Source organism: Anser anser (assembly GCF_964211835.1).
Source record: "Anser anser genome assembly, chromosome: 11".
Taxonomy (NCBI): Eukaryota; Metazoa; Chordata; class Aves; order Anseriformes; family Anatidae; genus Anser; species Anser anser.
In genome coordinates, this window is record NC_139732.1 from 6,409,201 (window position 1) to 6,430,053 (window position 20,853).

Here is a 20,853-nt window from a genome sequence, read left to right on the forward strand (position 1 = left end):
ACTATAACCTTCTGTTAGAGTTCCGAGGAAGCCAATCATGTAGCTAAAGATAGCTATTAGATGTAAGACTGTATTTGTTTTACATTTTATTTATATATACATATATGTATTTAGCACATTTATGAATACTTTTAAAGTGCATATGTAAGATAAATAAGGTGATTCTTCTAGAATGTCACAAATATAAGGCAGTACTTTACTGCATTGCAGTGAAATGCTGAAATGGTACTAAGTGGATATCCTGCAGTGCAGGATTTGGGCTGTGGATTCTGTAGAAGGAGCTGAGCTGTACTCTGATAATGATGAAAATATCCTGAGGGCGTAGAAATCATTATAAAATAGTATAGTTATCATATGTATAATTTATACCATTATAATCTAATCGCCCCTATAATTTATTAAATTTGTAAGCATTTAACCTATTTTTTTTACTAAGATTTCTGCATTCATCTTTTTAGTTGTTTTCTTTAAACAAAGACTAGAAAATATCTACCTCTCTCAAAAGTCAGTAGGAAGAGATTACAAAGATTTTGTAAAAAAAACCAAATAAAGCAATCAAAATTTTCACATGACATTTCAAAAGAATTGTAAAGGTTTTATTTGCAGTAGGGCAATTTTGTGTTAATTGCTTATACAGTTATAGAAGTGGATAATTACTACAGAAGCTTTTTCTTACCTGAAATAAAAACACCAAAAATGTATTTAGATTCTACAGCATGGAAACCCATTTGAAAAGGTGGAGAAATTTGCATAGGCTCCTGGCTGGTTATAGTTCCAGTAAGGGTGGGCTTTCTCCCGTACAGGCACATGTCCCAGCTGGGAATATTCTTGCAGCTTGCAGTGGAATGCATGTGGGGTTGAGTGGGTTATATTGCCTGCTAGCTGTGCAATTCCTCAAATTTTGTTCTTCATAGCAATAGCCAGCTCAGATCTTCCTTGCTCTTACTAGACAGAAATGACTTTTCTCATCAGATTTGTACTCTGTGGTTGTTTGTTTATTCTTAAGTATGTGCTTGTGGCTTCTGTTTGCCCTCCTATGTCATGAGTGCAATGTTCTTCACATACTACGCATAAAGCAGCTGACAGAGCAGTGTGGAGGTGGGCCAGGAGAAGCTATTACCTCCTAGGAGCCTTCGCCTTGGAAAGATCCTCTCTAATATTGCCTTGCCTCGTTCAGTTCACTTTTCCTACAGTTCATTCACAGCCTCCTATGTCAGCAAGTGTAATACTTCACATTCTGAATTCATGTGGCTCTTCCTTTAAAATGGCTACCTACAATACAGAAGGGAGCAGTGGTCTTTGGTACCAAGACTGCATTAGCACAGTGTTATGTTCAGGCTGCAGGATCCAGCTAAGACAGCTATGTTGTTCTGGGAATCTAAGCTAATATGTTTGTACCTGATTGCACCATATAAATACCACAAGTCACTTAGGATCTCGAAAAAAGGCAAACACTCTCCTTAGTCAGAGTCCAAAAGCAGGAGTGTTCTGGACCTTGTATTCTCTACTTTTGATGTGATGGAAATGAATATATTCCCAAGTATTAAGACTTAAATGAGGAGCCTGGGGAAGATCCTAGGTCTCAACAGAAGCTGGAGATAAAAATAACAGCATAAAACTTTTTCTCAGGATGATTTTTGGCTCTCTATCTCTAAATGAGAAATCTGATCTTGCTTTTACAGAAGTGCTGCATTGTGCTCAGAAGCATTTCAGCTGAAGAACAGATATCAAAATTTGAATTCTTTGACTCACCAGTGACTGCAGACTGTAATCTAAGCTCTAAATTGTGATAATCATTTGGGAGGTGAAGCTTGGACAAAACTACCGTAATGTCTGTGGTGAACTGCAGAGGACAATGCAGAAATCCCAAAGAGAGCTCCAGCTGTGCTAGTTGTATAGCCAGAAGCAATTACAGCCATATTTGGGTGAGAGAAGTCAAAGTGAATTAGCCTTACTAAGCAGTGATTTGTGTTGGTTCAATCATTATTCTGTGTCAACAACACAACAGTTTGGGGAGTCAGGCTAGGCATCTTTGTACAGCACTGTGCTGCACCATGTGGGCATACCAACCCCAGGCAGTCCTACCTCAAAGCATCTCTGGTGCACTCTGTTCCAGAGCACACGCAGGTATGGTATGTGATGTCTAAGGTCGTTGAGATTAACTGTAGTTGTGGATGACATCTATTACACCCAGAAGACTATGCTTTTGTTGATTGTGTCCTTTACAGTCTTCCCAGGCATCTTGATTCAGGCACTGATAGTATTGTAGATGTATATCTACATACGTCTTTAATGACCAGTTCGTGTTATTCAGATATTTGCTGTTTTTCATTTTAATTTCCTCCCATTCTTTGTGGAGGTGAAATTGAATCTACGGAGTCCAGCTGTTGATCTGTCAGTTAGCTGAATATGGACCCCCGTTTTCCTTATACAATGTAGATATTAATTCAGAAACACTTACAGGCTCTGCTGCAGTCTGTAACATTCTTAATGGCATTTGATATGTCAAAAACTCAACTATTTTGTCAATTTGATTGTGTAATATGTTAATTCTCCTAAATCACATCTGTGGAACAACTGAGGGATTGTTTCTTTGTCAGTAGTGCTAAACGTGGTATAGTGTTCGGGGTTGTATGACAGCTTTCTAGACTTAGGCCAACTTTTTCTAAAATTTTTGCTGAAGAGGGCCATGATGCCTGTGTTTTAGACATTGAATGTGAGGGTGATTTTTAGAAAGTCTCTTCTTAAAAATAAGCATTTGATTTACTTCTGTATTTCTACTTAGAACTAAGTCAGCTGCATCACCCTGTTTCTTGTCCCTTCCTCACTGTCTCTTTTAACTCTGTTTTTTGAATATTGTTCTGTTCTGCTTTGCTAACATGTAGCTTCTTTGGGTTGAATATTGATCTTTCGTCTTTTTTTCCCCTACTATATTCCCCATCAGATATCTCTAGGTTGTTTTCTGATTTAGCTGCTCTGTGTTCTGGCTTGTGCCTTCATCAGTGCAGTATCCCTCCTGCTGGAGAAAAAAGAAAACTCAGGTGCAGGGAACACAGGAGATGCTTTATTTGGAATGGAGGATGCACAGACATCTGGCTTTCCAACTTTTAAACAGAAAAAGAAGGCCTACGTTGCACCTGTTACCATCAGGATGTACCTAGACGTGGCCTCTCTAAAACATATACTGACTGTGCTTCAACCAATCTTTTCTCTAACTGATAAAAACGCTTCCAGCTACAGTTATTTGCATGTTGTTGGTTTTTTTTTTTCTTTTTCTGTTCATGTCCGGTCCTCTCGCCTCTTAAATGCTGTTGATACCCCATTCCCTTGATGTCTGAGACATAAATTGACCATATTTATTATGACTTTAGAGAATTTCTTCAGTTTTTGTTTTTGCTTTTCTCTGTTCCTCTGTATTTAGAGGTCTTTCCTCTCTTTCTCCTCATGAAAACCAAACTAATGTGAAATTGGTCTAGAAATTTTCTTCAGATGCACCTTCTTTCTCTCACCAGGTCTGTCTCCAAGACCTTGCAGTATTCTTGTCAGCTTTGTGCTTCTTTTGTTTCTCAAATCTTTTTATCTCAAAAAAAAAAAATCTTTAATGTTTTCTAAGATACCATTTTTGATGTTTTGCTTTGGAGTTGTAAAATTGCCTTGTTTAATATTTATAGGTTCATGAATTAATTAGTCGGGAAATGCTGTTGTCCTGGTTCCAGTTAGGACAGAGTTAAGTAGCTCATAGTAGCTGGTAGGGTGCTATGTTTTGGATTAGGATGAGAAGAGCGCTGATAACATGCTGATGTTTTAATTGTTGCAGAGCAGTGTTTACACCAGGCCAAGGACTTTTCGGCTTCTTGCTCTGTCCTGCCAGCGAGCAGGCTGGGGGTGCAGCAGGAGCTGGGAGGGGACAGACCCAGGACAGCTGACCCAAACTGGCCAAAGGGGTATTCCATACCATCTGACGTCATGCTAAACAATATATAGGGGTGGCTGGCCGGGGTGGGGGGGCCGGCTGCTCGGGAATAGGCTGGGCATCGGTCAGCGGGTGGTGAGCAATTGCATTGTGCATCACTTGTTTTCTTACACATTATTATTGTTAATACTATTACCATTATCACTATTATTATTATTATTGTTATTATTATTTTCCTGTCTTAATAAACCGTCTTTATCTCAACTCACAGGCTTCACTTTCCCGTTTCTCTCCCCCCATCCCAGAGAGGGAGGGGGGAGGGTGAGCGAACGGCTGTGTGGTGTTTAGCTGCCAGCCGGGTTAAACCACAACAGCTGTATAAGGATTAGTGCACTTATTAGGAAGAGGAGAAACACTAGATTCTGCCCTCCCAAGGATGCGTTTTGTTTATGTATTTGCTACGGAGCATGCTGGTTTGAGATTGCCATCAGGTATTGTGTGTCACACGGAAACCAGCTTCTCCTGATTGAAATGAACTTAGATTTTGTATTTTATTTTTTATGCAGAATGAGTAACATTCTCATTCTCAAAGTATGCCATCTTCACTGTATCACTGATGATAGCTCGTTTGGCTTTTAGCCTCATCTCCACTATTGCCCACACAGAAAAGCTGTGATCTGTTTTTGAAAATGTCTGAATTTAGGGTTAGTGTACCCAACGGGGTTTGTGGCTTTGTTCTGTCTTAAGCTGTAAAACTGAGTTTCCAGTTTGTGTGAAATCCCCATAACATTGAGTTTGCAGCTTAGTAAATGCAACCAGGTTTTAATCTAATACATTTTTACTCAATCCTCCCTTTACAATAAAGTAAATATATAACAGTGCTGAATCTGCTCAGTCTCCTTCTACAGTGATTGGGGAAAAGGCTGGATTATTGTGACAATCTGAAGTTATGTAAAGCTAAGTGCTAAGAACCTGTAGTTCTGTTGATTTAGTTTGGGGTTCATGTTTTGAGTTTCTCTTGAAAATCAGAGCCATACAGGTTTGCTGTTGTAAGGATCTCTAGCTGGGATCCAAGCACTCTGTGGATTCTATTCCTACTTACAACATTAACATCACTTTCCTCATCTGTAAAATGGGGACAGTAAGTTTGCGTACTTGAAAGTCATGTTGTGAACATTAATGTTTGAATTTTATGCAAATGTAAACTCTTCAATTTATTTCTGAATACAAATTTAACACACAAACTCCTCTGGGCACGGTTTGTCTTTGTGTCTTTTATAAGACTGAGGACAGAGTCTTAATGAATCTTAAACAGTAGAACAAAATTCTTTCAAATCACCAAATGTCTTTTTGCAGATACTTTATTTTGTCTGTCCCATATTTTGCCTATCCCATTTGCCTTTGTCCTTCTAATCAGTTTTATTAGTTGCATTGATTATTAGGTCAAAAGAGACTTTGATGACCATTTGTTAAATCTACAGTGCTCAAGGAAAAAGCTCTGAGTTTTCTGTGCACCCACTCATTTGCAAATCTTGAGCATACTTATCTCTAACTGCAGGATCTTCTCAGCATTATGTGGTATCTAGACGATTTTGGCCATTAGCTCAGGCTGAGAGCTGGCTGTGTACCATTTATTCTAGGAAGCTTCAATGCAATATCTACTTTATTATTTTCTTTAATGATCTGATTTTCCATAACAACACAATTTCAGTTCACTTTACAATTAGCCTTCTTTTTTTCTCCTGAAGTTATTACCCACAAGAAATGAACATCCCTAACTTTCCCACATAAATCCCCAAAGTAAGTCATACCTAATAACTTTTAGTCCCTCACTGACAAAGTTTCAAGCAAAAACAATAACTTGGCTTTGACCCTGCTCTCTTCAAAAAGGAAGTTACTTCTGAGCAGCAACATCAAAAAGAATAAATAATTGTTTTTCTTTTTGTTGTTATGATATGGATCATCTGAGCAGTTAGTGGTAAGCAAGCCGTCTTTGATTTGGTTCAGACGCCCTAGTGCTTCGTCCTCTATTTATGTCAGCATGTTCCTGTTCCCACACCAGGAAAGTAGAATCCCTTGATTAAATTCATATTTGTTTTAATCTTTCCCTGTGTCTGATCTCAAGCTCAAAGATTCTAATGAAAAAAGTAGTGTATCCTGCTGGGAAGAGTGCTGATGTCAGACTTTAGTCTGTTTGTTCTGTTCTAACCTGATAATGCTGGAAATGCTTAGAACCCAAATGCTCAACTCTAGCAGATTCTTAAGACAAAGATATTTTGATATTTCACGGAGAGTTATAAGCAGAGCTTTATGCTTGTAGAAGTAAATAAAGAAAATGCACTTTAAACAAATATTTATGAAACAGCAACTGACCACAACAGTGAGTTTAATTAATCTGACCTCTATTTTTAAGGCAGCATTTTCTAAGTTCAACACTAAATCAATAAGAATAGGAAATACAACTGTTTGATTGCATTTATTTTTTTTGAGCTATATTAAGAAAGACTTGGAATCACTCATTTTTTCCATTAACATTTGAACTATTAAGTGCTAAGATTCATTCTGTCTTGTGCAACAACTGACATTTTTTATTTTATTTATTTATTTTTTTCTGAGGACATAAAGGCATAGACAGATGATGCCTCCTCCTAGCTGAAGTAGTTGAACATGTTACTGTCATTTTTCCCTCCCCCTGCTTCCTTCCCCATGCTTTCCCTCCAGCTGCTTCTCTGCTGGAGGTTTCTGCCCTAGAATTCCTGCAGGTGGAACAGAATGTGTGTGGTCATCATCTGTTTCAGCATAAAGGCAGCCAACTTAGCTAAATTATCTTCCTGAGTGGTTAAAGCTAAGTTGACTTACTAAAGTAGGTGAAGAGGGCATGCATGTCTAATCCTCCAGGCAGAGATGTGCTAAGAAGCTGGGATCAGTAGCATCTTAGTAAGAGCCCTTTGCAAATTGTCTGGCATTGCAGACAGACTTGCTATGCATCATGGAAGGTGCTGTGTGTCCCCAGTTTTCAAGCTGACAGTGCTCAGCAGTTTCAAGGAGGCATTCAATACCTCAGAGAGGGCGTAATTAGAGACCTGAAGAATGTGTTTTTTCCTCTGAATGATTTGTACAAACAGGTAAGACATAGCAGCCCTTGACAGATATGTTTCTAGAAGCTTATTTGGAAATCTAGATGTGGGTTACTAAAATCCAATTATAAACATCCATTTTTCAACTCTTGTCATGCATATATTGGCAAACCCAACGGGACATGATAGTGCAAATCTGAGTTTATCGCTCCTCATTGTTAATAGCCACACAACAACAGTGATTTCAATTACAGATGGGAGGGAGGTCTTTCCCTATTACATTTCCCTATTACAGCTACTAGATGTTACCAAGAGCTATAAGGAGCCTATGAACCATACATCCATTTGTACTCATATCCCTGTCCAGTTGTTGGCTAATAATAGCACAGACTCAAAAACAGTCTTTCTTTCTTGGATTGTGGTCCTTATTTGATTGAGCTAGCTATTTTTGGTTATTTAGTTGAGTCATTTCAGAATAGAATAGAATAGAATTTTAAGTCATTCTACCAAAGAGATCCACTGTAAGTAATCAGAAATATACACTGAGATGCAAATCATACTAACTGTAGTGAGCATGACCATTTACCCCTCGAGACTAACAATGTTCCTGAAGTCAATCTGAATGTAGGAATGCAATTGCCATTCTCCATAGCTTGAAAGGACTGCACATTGGCAGAAAAACATTTTTTCTTGATTTCATTATAGAAATGGTTGGCAGTATAAAACCAAAAGTAATACTTTTAAAGAAGTTTTGGATATTGAATAATATTTTTCAGATATAAAAGTTAATAATACAAAATTTATTAGATTGTGATTATTGGATACATTATTTTCTCTCTGTTATTTTAGCTCAGTATAGATTTTATTTTTGTTTTTTTTTTTTTTTTTTGCTGCAATCTGCCCAGATGGTTTTCTGTCCTCAGTTGTCGCTGTTTTATTTTGGCAACACTGTAGATACTATATCCTCTGTAGAGAAACACTAATCTTGGCAATATTCCTGACAGTCTTTTATCTCTCTCTGTCCATATGGCACTATATTTGCTACCTAAAGTGTATTGTTTACTTCTAAAGATTAAGGATTAAAATGAACAAGTTATAAAGTGTCTTCACATATTGTCTACTCAGTGCTTATATGTTGTTTTTATACGAGATAATCATAGGATATGTGATGAGATGTACTTTATTTGAAAGAGACCAGTGATGAAGTTCTCTTTAAAATACAAACACACAGATTTTGCCCCAGACAAACATTCATCTGTGAAAAGGAAGAAATTATAATTTCACAAAAGTGGTTTGAAACTCTATTTTTTAATGAAGTTCAGAAAAACACTACAGTAATGTTGGATGTCATCGTTGTCTACTTATAGGTTGGATTATTTGATTGACTGATATACACAAACCTGGTAAATCTCTGCTGTTATGAGCTTTCAGATCTAAGGCCATAACTATCCTGTATTTGTAGCCTTTGTTCGTATAAATATTTTTTTCTACTGTTCTTCATGTCATGAAAAGCTCTTAAAATAAGTGGTTGCTTGTGCTGTGACTCTGTCCTGTCTTGAGCAGTCTATGTTATGGTTTGAAATCTGAACGGTATGAGAACTGGGCTGGAATATGGCCATAAATATACTTTGAATGTTGATAGACCTTCAGTTCTTCTCCCACAAATCTGTGATACAGATTCTTTCCTACATGATGTAGCCAACTGGTAAAAATCTTGGAATGACCCAGCATAAAGAATGAGGGGATACAGATTTTTGTCAGAAATTCCGTTGTAGAACTAAAAAACCTCCCTTGATCATATATTGTTATTTCCACAACAGTACAGTTTTGAAAAACAGTCAGTTTGCAATGGAATAAAAATATTTCACTACAAACTTTTCAGCCAGCTCTAGCTCTGACATGTTTTGAATATTCAGTTTGCACAGCTATTTTTCTAAGCAAAGATGTGACAACTATTATTAAATAATACATCATTACATTCTGTTTGTATTTTGGAACATTTATATACTGGTAAGCTGATCTCTGACTTTTTTCAGGGGGTGTCTCTTGAGGCAGCTGAATCTAGCTGCTAAATGACAGCTAAAATGCATTTACTATAAGAAGGGAAAAGAAAAAGGTAAAGGAATTCAACAACTGAAACTTTACAGCTCTTAAGCTTCTACTTCTGCTAAGCATTATAACATGAGGAATGGTTCCTGCCACAACTTCTTGTTGCAATTCATTGAAAACAGAGAGCCTTTTCCTGTATGTCATGGCAATTGAATTAATCCAGTTATGTGGCTTCGCTAGGTTTGCTATTTTTGTTTCTCCAAGTTTTTAATCTATTTTTGTCCATCTCTTAATATGTGCATTATGCACAAAGAAGAGGAAGCTGCTCTCATTTTTAATTCCCAATGCCTCCTTTTGATTGAAAAGCTGTGTATTTCAAGAGTAATAAAACATGATATGAAGTGGATTTTTGTCATTGTTGTGGTTAAGCAGGCATCATTATACAGTAACCTTAGTGTGAGTAAAAGAACGGAAAAATTATTGTTTCCTCTGTCCCAAGCACTCTTCTACCTACACAGCCTTGGAAAACAGAGCATAGAGTGTAGAAGGATCTGCTTGTATCTTTATAAGCAGAACTCCTATACAGACCTGATCATAATACTCTCATTATTAAAAAAAAAAACAAAAACAAAAACAAACAAAAAAAAAACCAAAAAAAAACTACTTGGCATAATTGAAGAGCTGGGAAGTAATGTTTTTACGTCAGTCATGTCTACACCTACTCCAGACACATTACACAAGTGGAGATTATAGGTTGAATTTCCAAAGGGGTGTGTGGAAGGTATGTGTGGAAGGTATGTGCAGAAACACTGTTAACAAGTAACAGGATTTATGCATGTACCTCCCACTCACAGCTTTGAAAATTTGGCCTCATAAGAAGAAAAATGCTAAACTATGTTAAACACGTTTGAATGGTAGGAATATAAATGATCTCTGCAAGAGCCCACGTTAGAGTCTAAGCATGATTTTTTTTTTTCTGTTTTACCATCAAAATGCAGAAGATTTTGTACAGATATGGAATTCTACAACAGTAGCTGGTCAAGCCTCACATCTTCATTCCTAGTTTTATGGTTACTGTATCTAGCTAAGAGTTTAACAATGATAAATAGAAATTCATTTATATGTCTAAGATTGAAGAGCAAGGCAATGATGAACCAGTCTCAGGTGGGGATTTCCCACCTTGCTCCATCTAATATCCTGTTACATACGGTCATATTAGGTGAAATTTTCTTTTAGCCAAGCACTTAAGCGTGTGCTTACCTTTAATCACAAAAAGCATTGCCATGAAATGGGATGGGGTGAAAACAGGTGCTTATGGTTACATATGAGTAAATGGTCTGTTGAATTAAGGCACGATTCCTCATGTAGTTAAAGAGAATGTAGGTATCTTGATGAAGGGATCCTCGCTCTATGGTAAAACTGTGTTTGGCGACCTTGCTTAAAAAGATTAGTAGTGATACTGTCTGTTCCAGAAGTTATTATGTATTTTTTTTTTTTTTGTGTGAGTTTTGAATTTAAGGGTTTAATGACTCAGATTAGAATTCATTCGATCCAAATAGCTGCAAACTTCAATAATTTGTTTATTAGAATCACAGGTTATAAAACTAGAAAGGGCCACAATGACTATCCATGTAGGAGCATCTACCTTGGGGGTCTTGAACTACGTGTGACTGGCGAATAGTTTCAGGGGACTGTTCATATGTTAGGACTGTGGCATGTGACCATGTGAGAAGTGAATGGATAACCCAAATCCTCATCTGTAAACTGAGATTGCTAAAGCTGATGCTCACAAAGACCAAATCACTCTCTGTTGTTCTTCAGAAATAATGATATACATCTTGTGATTCTTAGGCATAAAAAACAAAAACAAAACCAAACAAAAAACCACATAGGTATGTGGCTTATAAAGCTTGAACATTTTCCTGTTCTCAATGTAATGTGTACTCGTAAACCAGATAATCTTACTGAATTCTTCTCTGAGCTGAAGCTTATCCTCTAGATAAACCTGTATCTTCATTTCTACATATGCAGCTTTGGAGATTATATCTTATACCTTAGATAGTGGGACTATTTAGATCTTTTAGTGGCCTCAGCCCTCCTGGTAACAAAATTGTGATTTGAATTTACCTAGCTCCAACTTCCCACCCTTTCTTTTTGCAATGTCTTTGTCTGCTGTGCTAAAGAACCTACTATCAAACATATGTTTCCCATTAGGTCATCACAGAATGTAACCCAGGTTACATCTTATCTTCTGTGTTAGCCCAGGTAGTTTGAGTTCCACAATTATTTCCCAGTGAGTCACCATTTTATTAATTGCTTTCTTCTCCAAGCTGTCTGTAACTTATCTGTGCTGTAGATATTAGCATCAGACAGTATTTCAGCAGCTTCTAGCAATGTTGAACTAAAGGTGTAAAAAAAAAAAAAAGAAAAAAAAAAAGCATTTATTCATTTATTCCCATTCTATCAATCTCAGAAACTCATCATCTGTTTTCAATAGTAGTTCACTATCAGGTGACTATCAGTCTAATTTATATTATGTTCTAAATATGCAATTTTATTTTCAGCATTGATGGCAGGAGTATTGTGGGTGTGGTTGTGTTTTTTGTTGTTGTTTTTTGAGTTGTTGAACAGAAAAGGAAGAAAAAGAAATGTGTTTTTGTGAAATGAATGCAATAGTTAACGATGTCATTTTGGATTTATTTCAGAGAATTTTATGTAGCTGATACAGTTTTTTGTTGCACTACTGTTTAAGCAGGCTGGAGTCACTATGTAAAAATGCTGATTGATGTTTCTGAAGTCTTTTCAGACAGTCTGTATTGTCTCACGTGCACAGTGTTTGACCAGCGTATTGGATTTCTAGCAGTGGTTTGACATCACAGTTACTTTAGGATGTATTTTCACTTTCTCATTTTCAGTTATAGTTTATGTTGACTTGTCTTGTTCCGGACAGAAATACACCAGGATTGCTCACATGGCCTAAAGCTTATGTCTCAGTAGCAGATAATAGCTTCTTAAACTTTTCTAATTTAATTGCTTCCAGCTGTCTGATTGCATACTGTCACCTTAAGTTTTATTTCTAGCTCTTGACCATCAGCTTGTTAGGTGACTCAAGCAAGTTGCTGGCCTGCTCTATCCTTTTTTTGTTTCTTGCCTTTGTCTTTCGTACCTGTTTGGATGACAAACTCTTCAAGCCAGGCCTGTTTCACAACGTGTAACTGTAAAGTGCCTCCTGGTATGGGACATTTTATAAACTGCTGTATTGTGGACAATTTTAAGATTATCCTTTATGTCCCAGATATTTTGTATGTTTTCCTTCTTGGCATTTGTCTGTTGCTACAGCCCTTCGGGCTTAGGTTTTGCCTAATCAAACTGTCCTCTTCTGGTTGAGTAGGCCCTCATGAGCTTTCAGGTTAGTGTGACATCAGCTAGTTTGGAGAATCAAAGGACCCCTATACTCGGGAGCAGTCATGCACACAAATGGATGTACAAAGGAACGGAAATATTTCTCTGTCTAGTCTAATTTACTTCCTAATTGCTCCAGCAAATTAGTTTCCCTAGCTGAACGCACAGTTTAGCAAATGTTACCCTGGTACGCTGAGTGGAGGTGATGGTCATCGTTGCTGGATCGGTCCTCTTCTGGAGTCACCAGGGTGTTTGTTATCATGCGGCTTGGAGAAAGTATGTGCAGAGAGGAGTCAGCAAAAAAGCCACATCAGTTGGGCTAGTAGCAGACAGCACATGCCTGAGGTACTTCAGTTCATGTGGTAACAGCAAGGAGGTGTCCATTTTGGTGAACTTCCTCTGCCTTATGATTTACCAGCTTTCCTTCCCTCAGTTAATCCTGCTCACATCCCATGTTTCCACACAGTAGACCTATTAAGTATCTGGACTCTTATCTAGTCCAGAATTCACTTCCTTCAAGTGTCTCTTTTTGATCATTTTTTTTAGCTCCTCCTACAATCCTCTTTCCTTCCTCCCCCCCAAAAAAGCTCACATAAAGGGCTGTATGTTTAATGCTATGTTTGCATTAAACCTCTCTCCCCATCCTTTCATTGTCATATCAGCTGTAAATTTCGAGGCAGCAGTTGTTCTATTACAAGCTTTTGCTGCAGAACCTGGAAGTACAGGCAGGACTTGGACTTGGCAGGTCCCTAAGTACCATCAGTGTATGCTTTTTTAATACAAATAAATTGGAGAGACTCATTGCCTCCTTCATCCATTAAATGGAGAAAGTAACAGTTGTGTACTTTTAAGAAGGACTTTAAGTCTACAGATGAAAAGGCTTTAGAAATGCTAAATATTAATTATTAGTAGTCATTAGCATTCTTGTCCCCTCTTATCAGTGCTCTCATTTGCAACATGTAACGTACTCTAACAGCTCATTTTCCATTCTTATTCAGTGGCCCTTGTAACAGAGCATATTTAGCAACACTAAAGGCTGTTTGCAATAAGAACAGACCTACCTGTTTTTCAGTTTAGCTCTGACAGATTTTGTGGCTTTTGATTTATTTATTATTTTTTCCCCACATCATGTTTTCTGTGTCTGGGTTCTTGTATGGCTGATGTTACAGTATCAGTGCACCTTAATATTGGAATTATTAATAACTTACTGTGGCTGCAGGAGTCCTTGTTCTGTGTTGCTACATATTGAGCTTGATTTGACCCACAAAACTGAGTGAAAAGGAGAGACAGGAATCCAGATATATACTATATACTAGTGACATACTTACAGTGGAATACAGTACATAATTCTAAAACGAAAAGTGAAATATGGGCATTAGTTACTTTCTTCATGATCATACAGAAAGAAGGGGATAAATTTGGAACCGGACCACGAGTTTTGTGTTGTATGCTGATGATACAATTACAACATTGTTTTAAGAATACTTGTAGACTACGTGTTTCTCCAAAGAGAATAAAATAATAATTTTTTAAAAATCCTTTTAAAGGTATATCCTATTATAAGGATGAAAGCGGAGCCTTTTTTCTCCATGTGTGCTATATATGATGAAAATATTCTAGGAATTTCTGGATGCAGGTATGGCAGTCTGTTTGTAGAATTATATCTAGTAAATTTAATTTATAGTGCTTCAATGGATGCATGTGAACACATGGCTTCTATTACCTTTTGTTTTGGATCGTTTTGCATTTTTCATTCACTGGTGTGTTTTTGAAAGTATATTTTCCTGTGGTTGTAAAATTGCATCACGTCATTGCAAAGATAATGTAAACGCTAGCTGTGAAAGTATGTTTTTTCTTATTATACTCCCAATCAGACACATTATTCCAGAATTTCATTTGCACAGAAAACAATGAGCTAGAAACAGCACTTTCCTATTAATTTGTGCTCCCCTGGTTATGGCTACAGTTATTCATGAAAGTTTGTCAAGCTTCACAGGTATTAACCTAACCAGAGAGCCCTCTTGGTTGTCTTATTTGAAGCGGTGGATACTGGCTCTTGTTTCTTATGCAACATTGATGGAATGCACTCTTCTGCCATTCGGAGACCAGCACCAGCAATATCCCTGGCCCTTTTCATATGTCCTGTGACGAGGCATAGGAATTTTCCAGTGCAACCTAGAAGTTTCTGGATATATAAGCTTTCTAGAAATTTCTGAGTTATCTCTAAGAATCTGAGTGTCAATACCCTAGGAGTTTTGTGATCTTTCTAGGAATTTCCTTGTATCCAGGATTTTTTATATATTTTTTTTTTCTTGGTTCTTTCTAGGAATCACTACCTCCAGTACATTTCCAGGAATTTTTGAGTGCTTTCCAGGAAACTTCAAATGCTTTCCAGGATTCCTGACTCTAGAACACTTCTAGAAACCTTTGAGCACTTTCTAGGAATTTAAGAGCTTTCTAGAAATTTGAGTGCTTTCCAGGAATTCCATGATTGAGAATCCTTCCAGGGATTATTGCGTGCTGTCCAGGAATTCATTAATCTAACACAGGGAAAAGTTTTAGAAAGGTTCTTTCTAGTATTTTGCCTTCCTTTCTATGACATTATCATTGCCTTCTAGGAATTTTCCTATTTGCTTTCTAGGAAATCCATATTCTTCCCAAGAAACTATTGTTGCTTTCCAGGAATTCCCTCTGCCTTCTAGGAATTTCTAGATCTAGAGAATTCCCAATCTTTCCTTTGATTTCTAGGAAATTTCTCCAAGCGTGTTGTCTCTGCCTGCAGATGTTTAAAGTCTTTAGTTACATGAGTCACTTTGTAATAGTAGGCCCAAATTATTACTTTATGTAAATCGACACAGTTTTACTGATGTCAGTAAAATAAAGAAGTTACGTCATTTGTCCCCAGACATTTGGTATGTGGTTTTTCCAAATGTGATATCTACAGGCCAAAATCTGTTGTCTTGCATCTTTGATCTAAGAATAGATGCTGATGTAAATCATCTGGTTCTTATTATTTTTTGCTATCATTTAAAATGAAAGGGATAGAGCATGTATGTCTTATCCTTCAGGAATGTTCAGTAACACGAGTATTTACTCTTCATTTCAAAACCAGCTCCGATACTGTGCTATGAGAAGTCTTATTCATGGCCACTGTGGCTATGAGTACTAACAGCAGCAGACCTGAAAGGCAATGCTGTTACCTTTCTGGCTCAGCTTATCAATATTATAGAATGTTTTGAGCAAGTAAACTTGGGCCTTAACAAATAAGAGTGACTGCAGGCTCTCTTTTCTGTATTTTCACCTTCTGTTATTAAGCTTGAATTTGTCAAGATAAGTTGCTGGTGGTAGGGGACTGGAAAGCTGAAAGTTTTACTGTTGCTTACAGGTGAGATACAGTTATTTGACAAGTTTGAAAGTTGCATGTACTTCAGCAGCTTAGCTAGGGTGGAAACTACTCAACTGAAAAATAAACCCCAACTTCTAGATTACTTCTTTCATTAATTGCTTACACTTCCAACCTTGTCACCAGTGCTGGTTCCTACTGCTGACATCCTATTACTACTGCTGCCCTCAGAAAGAGTACTTCACAGTATGACTGGATGTATGCTGGTAGCTACTCTAGTACAATTCATCCAAGAATCATCTTTCAGTGAGGATGTTGGTGTGGGGGACTGAAAGACAAAAACAGATATGTTTGAATTAATATGACAAAAATCTCTTTTCAGAAAAGGTTTATGCATGTAACTTCTGAAATCACATTGAAAGCTCAGCCTACATAATTTTTTCATCATGCTTAGGAGTCTTAATCACTTAAGCAATTTCATTATGCTCTCATAGTAAGAGATCATGCAGACACTGCTTTTTATCCCTTGCTCAATTTTGTGCCAGTCCAGGTGCATAGCTCTTAGTGTTAAATGTCCTGTACATTATCATACTTCTCATGTTGCTAAGAAAGAGATGTTAAGCAGGATGTAAGTTGCCCGTGTCTGTCTTAAATTTGTGTGGAAAACACAGCCAGAAAGTATTAGACTGCTTGCTTAGTTCTATATGTTCATACTGCGCTGCCCCTCCTTTCCCTGAAGCATGTGAATGCTCTCTTTCTATTATTTCAGACCAGCACAGAAGTTTTCAATTGCTTTTTCAAAGTGTAAACTATCTTTCAGAGTCTTGAAAGTTCATTTTATGAAACCAGATCAAATGGTTGTGACATTTGCTATCTAGACATTTAAAGGCATACTACAGATGCAATGCCATCTCTCACTGGATGATTTGCTGTAGATAAAGGGCTAACCCACATCCGTCATTATAAACACAAGGAGTCCAGCACGTGTGAGCAATGTCCCGGAGAGAAACATTCCTTAAATGTTAATCCATTGCTTTAACTTTTGTACCTTCTTGTTCTTTCATGAAAGTAGGACTTGACATCAGCCAAATTTCCCTGTTATTTAAAAAAAAAAATGTTGAAACTTAAATGCTGGTTCCTAAAATTGCTTATCTCAGTTTTTTTGAGTTTAGCCTAATATTTTTTCAGAAGAGTACTTACACAACAAATATGCTGAAATCAGATCAGGAAATTGAAAACCAGCATCAAATCAAACTTCACCTACCTACATACACAGTCTGTTAAAATGGACTGTTTTTAAAGAGCTTTGGCTGAAATGTGATGAATTTGGCTGTAAGGATAATGTGAGAATTCTTTACGATTAAAGACTTGAATTATAAATCATAATTTTTGCGTACTTTCAGAAAAGAGAAAAGTGACTGTCACACTCTTTTATCCAGTTAAACATCAGTAGGCAATATATGAGTGGTAGAACAATATCAAATTTATTGTTTAAGGATGATAGACCACTACTGTAAAACCTCATTACCACATGTGAGATATAACTGAATGTTCACATTCAGCTTTTGCTATGTACTTTCTTTGAATCGGGGGACAAGATAAGAATTGCCTGACTAGTTAGCATTTTATGGTGTTACTTCCTAAGTATCTGTTAGCTTAATTATCACATATGTCCTGACAGTTGAGAATTACCATGCAGTGTAGTGATGTCACGAGTTGGTTTGGTTGTGGCTCACAAGTTATTGCATTGTTAAATGAGAATCTTTGGAACATTCCTGCTCTGAATATTTCAGTCCCTTAACTGGCCTAGATCAGGGACATAAAACCATAATTGCAGTTGCTTTCTCGTAAAATAGTCTATGTACTTCATTGCTTTGAAAACTAGTTAATTTCCACATCAGATTCTTCAATACTAGGGGAAGATAAATATTATTGCCCCAGGTTTACTGACAGGAAAAGAAAAACATCATTATTTTGCCAAAGGCTGCATTAGAAATTTGGGGCAAAGGGCATGTCCACTGCATGGATTGCCATGAGCCTGGAGATACCTGGGCTAGCTCTAAATGGGCCAGTTCAGCCCCCCCAACCTACCTGAATGAGGCAGCCTGAAGGTTAACGCATTAAATCTGCTGTAGTTACTCTGTAGTTAATAGCACTGTGCTGTTAAACATGGGTACAGCTAATGGGTGGCTCAAGTTCTGTTACTGTGGGCTGTCTCACTGCAAATGCATGTTCCATATAGCCTCATATGCTTTATTTTTGTATATGATTGTCTTGTACTAATGGGAGTGTAATTACTCTCTTGTTGCTGGGATCCATTTGTTGGTGCAGGTGTGACTCAGAGCATAATTTCCCCCATAATATCATGGCATGTTCTGTGAAGATTAACCGAGGCGTGGTTTTTTGTTCTTTTTTTTTTTTTTTTTTATTCATACTATAGTGAACATTAGAAATAATGTTCAGGCATTACCGGGGAAATAAGCATATTGTAATATATTAACCGATAAAATACTTGCAGTATACAATAGGCTTTAATAAAATAGTTCTGTTTTAAAAAATGAAACGAGGCAGTGTTCCTGTGGAAAAAGCACAAATGTGGGCATGTAATTAAATAAAGCATGAAAATTGATATGCACAAAATGACTGAATTTAAACAATGCTGAAATTAACAATGTTTGTGTATCTGTCTATCTGACTTTGAATTACTCTCATATAGCATTCTTTATCAATAATAACTATAATTAAATTAATCAATAAACAGATCTCAACACAGTATTTATCTGATCTGTGCTTGGCAGCGTTATGAAAGGAAAGTTCAGAATTACAATTCCTTTCATTTAGTAAATAAAATCTTGTGTATATATATAATTTATTTAGTACAGACATACAACTCTTTAGCATATTTACAGGTACCTGTGGTATAGCTCATGGATCCTTATATTTGATTACATTACATATGTGAAAGTAGCTTTGTGGTTGCAAAATTAACAGGCCTTCTGCAGGAAACACGTTGCACAGAATAGCAATTTGACACTTTGAAAACAAATAGAAATGCATAGACAGGATGGGTTAGGGAACAGAAATTGGACATAGTGCTTTTCACTCCAAATTATGACCTGAAGCTAATGTAGTCTGGCTACATTACTGAGAGTCTTACTGTCTAGTAAATGATCATTTTCTGTCTGAACTTCCTAACAAAGAGGCAGGATGGTATCAGTGTACTTTCAAGTAAGGAGGATTGGCTTCATTGCAATTGCAATGTAGCTGGCAAGAATCGGTACTGATGGAAAACGAAGGGAAAATACATCAGTAAAGGAAACATGATATGGAGTCTAAGTTGGTCTCAGTCTCAGATAGAATCACACATTAAAATCCAACTATCAATTCTGATTTCCATGCTGTAGAGGCATCTGATCATTCTAGGTGTGTATAGGAATTGATACTCAGTACAAATTGTAGTGATGCTAAATAGAGAGGAGAGATTGGAAAGATGTAAAAAAATCAACTCCTAGGTAGAGAACACTGATAATGATTTCTACTTTGGGAAAATTAATCTACACTTTAATATGGAAGCCAAATCCCATAGATGATATTGGATGATATTGGAGTGAACGGAACCTTTTCTTCTCACAGATACCATAGGAAATACTAGGCAGTGCTTTTGGCACTGTTTCTCCACAGGCAAATTTTTAATCCAGGACATCAGGGCAGATAGATGACTTGGAGTCAGTTCTAGAATTCTTCTCTTTCCTTCTGGTGCTGGAAGTAACTTATCTTTTGACATGCCATCAGAGACCCGCTGTCAAATTCCTGTACCATACCAGTCCCACAGAGGCTGATGAGTTTTGTGGTCAGGTAGTTTGGGAGGGTCATTGAGCCAGATGTTATGATAATGACAATTTATGGAGGCAGATTGCCTTCTCTTAATAAGGCTGAATATGCAGCGTAAATTTGCTGGCAGTGGTGGTATCAATGAGATCCTGACATGGGTAAAGTTTCAAGGAAATTGATGCTTTTTGCTTTTTAACTTAAATAAAATCTAAGTGTTCTAGATTAAACAAGAGGTAACGCTCAACTTTTTAATGAGCTCCAGCAGAGGTGGATTAACATTTCTTCTAGTTGTTCTTACTTCTCCCTACTTGTAGCATTTCCAGCCATACTCGATTCTTCACCAGCATGTCTGTTTTAAGTGTGGGGGTTGTTGTTTTGTTTGTTTGTGGTGGTGGTTTGTTTTGTTTTGTTTTGTTTTTTGGCTCCCCAGTATCACTGGAAGATTTGAAAATGCCTTCCATTAAAAAAAATAAAGTAGAAGTTACCTTGTTACCCTCGATTCTTAACTCTGTGTTGGTTTTGTGAAGCAACTGGAGAGAAAATTTTGAACTGACAGCATTCCTGTTCAAAATTACTATGGTAAAGGCTAAGATTAGACAGCAGCAAAAATGGCTGTGATGTCATTTAGGGGGAAAAAAGGAAGAAAATAAGCTTATACAGTTTAGCTAAACTGTTCGGTTTTTATAGGTTATGACTTTCAAAAGTTATTAAAGAACAGCTATTCTTTTATCCAGTGCAGAAGTGACAGGTGCTGGTAGTGACCATCTGTGTGGTCTGAATGACATGTTAACTATTGAAATAAAAACTAAGCAAGGAAGATGTCCAAACAGTGAGGTCTGTTAAGACTGTTGAATTGCTAAAGCTGCAATATTTATCTATTTAAAAGCCTTGGTGCCAGGCTTCAGGAAACACAGTGTACCTGAGAAGTCCAATTGCTACTGACAATTTCTATGAAAAGAAGTAAAAGATGCATTCTATATTTCAACCAATATCATGGTATAGCTAAAGTTAAGCTAAAAAAAATCAGATTTTGGTTTGCAGGATACCAACTAACTGTTTTGCACTAGAGATTGCTTAATGTACTGTGCAAGTGTAAGTGTGTGTACGCAGCAAATGAAGCACTCGTGTGCCATTAGCAACCCAGGAAAGAAGAAAGCTGCTGGAGTGGTTTATTTTTTTTAAAACATCATTTATTTATTTATTTATTTATTGCTCTTCCCCCTCCACTGCTTTTATTG

General features: G+C 37.0%; 1 protein-coding gene across 2 annotated transcripts in view; it reads left to right on the forward strand.

Moving 5' to 3' along the window:
• Nucleotides 1-20,853, forward strand: part of NKD1 (NKD inhibitor of WNT signaling pathway 1) — a 293,721-nt gene that overhangs the window by 35,639 nt on the left and 237,229 nt on the right. The window contains exon 1 of one of the 2 annotated variants that reach the window (XM_083794853.1): nt 11,459-11,550. The exons of the other annotated variant lie outside the window; for it this stretch is intronic. The gene's annotated coding sequence lies outside the window, so the exon portion shown is untranslated. Of the gene's footprint in view, nt 1-11,458; nt 11,551-20,853 lie in introns of those variants that run through there. 2 annotated transcript variants of the gene reach the window in all.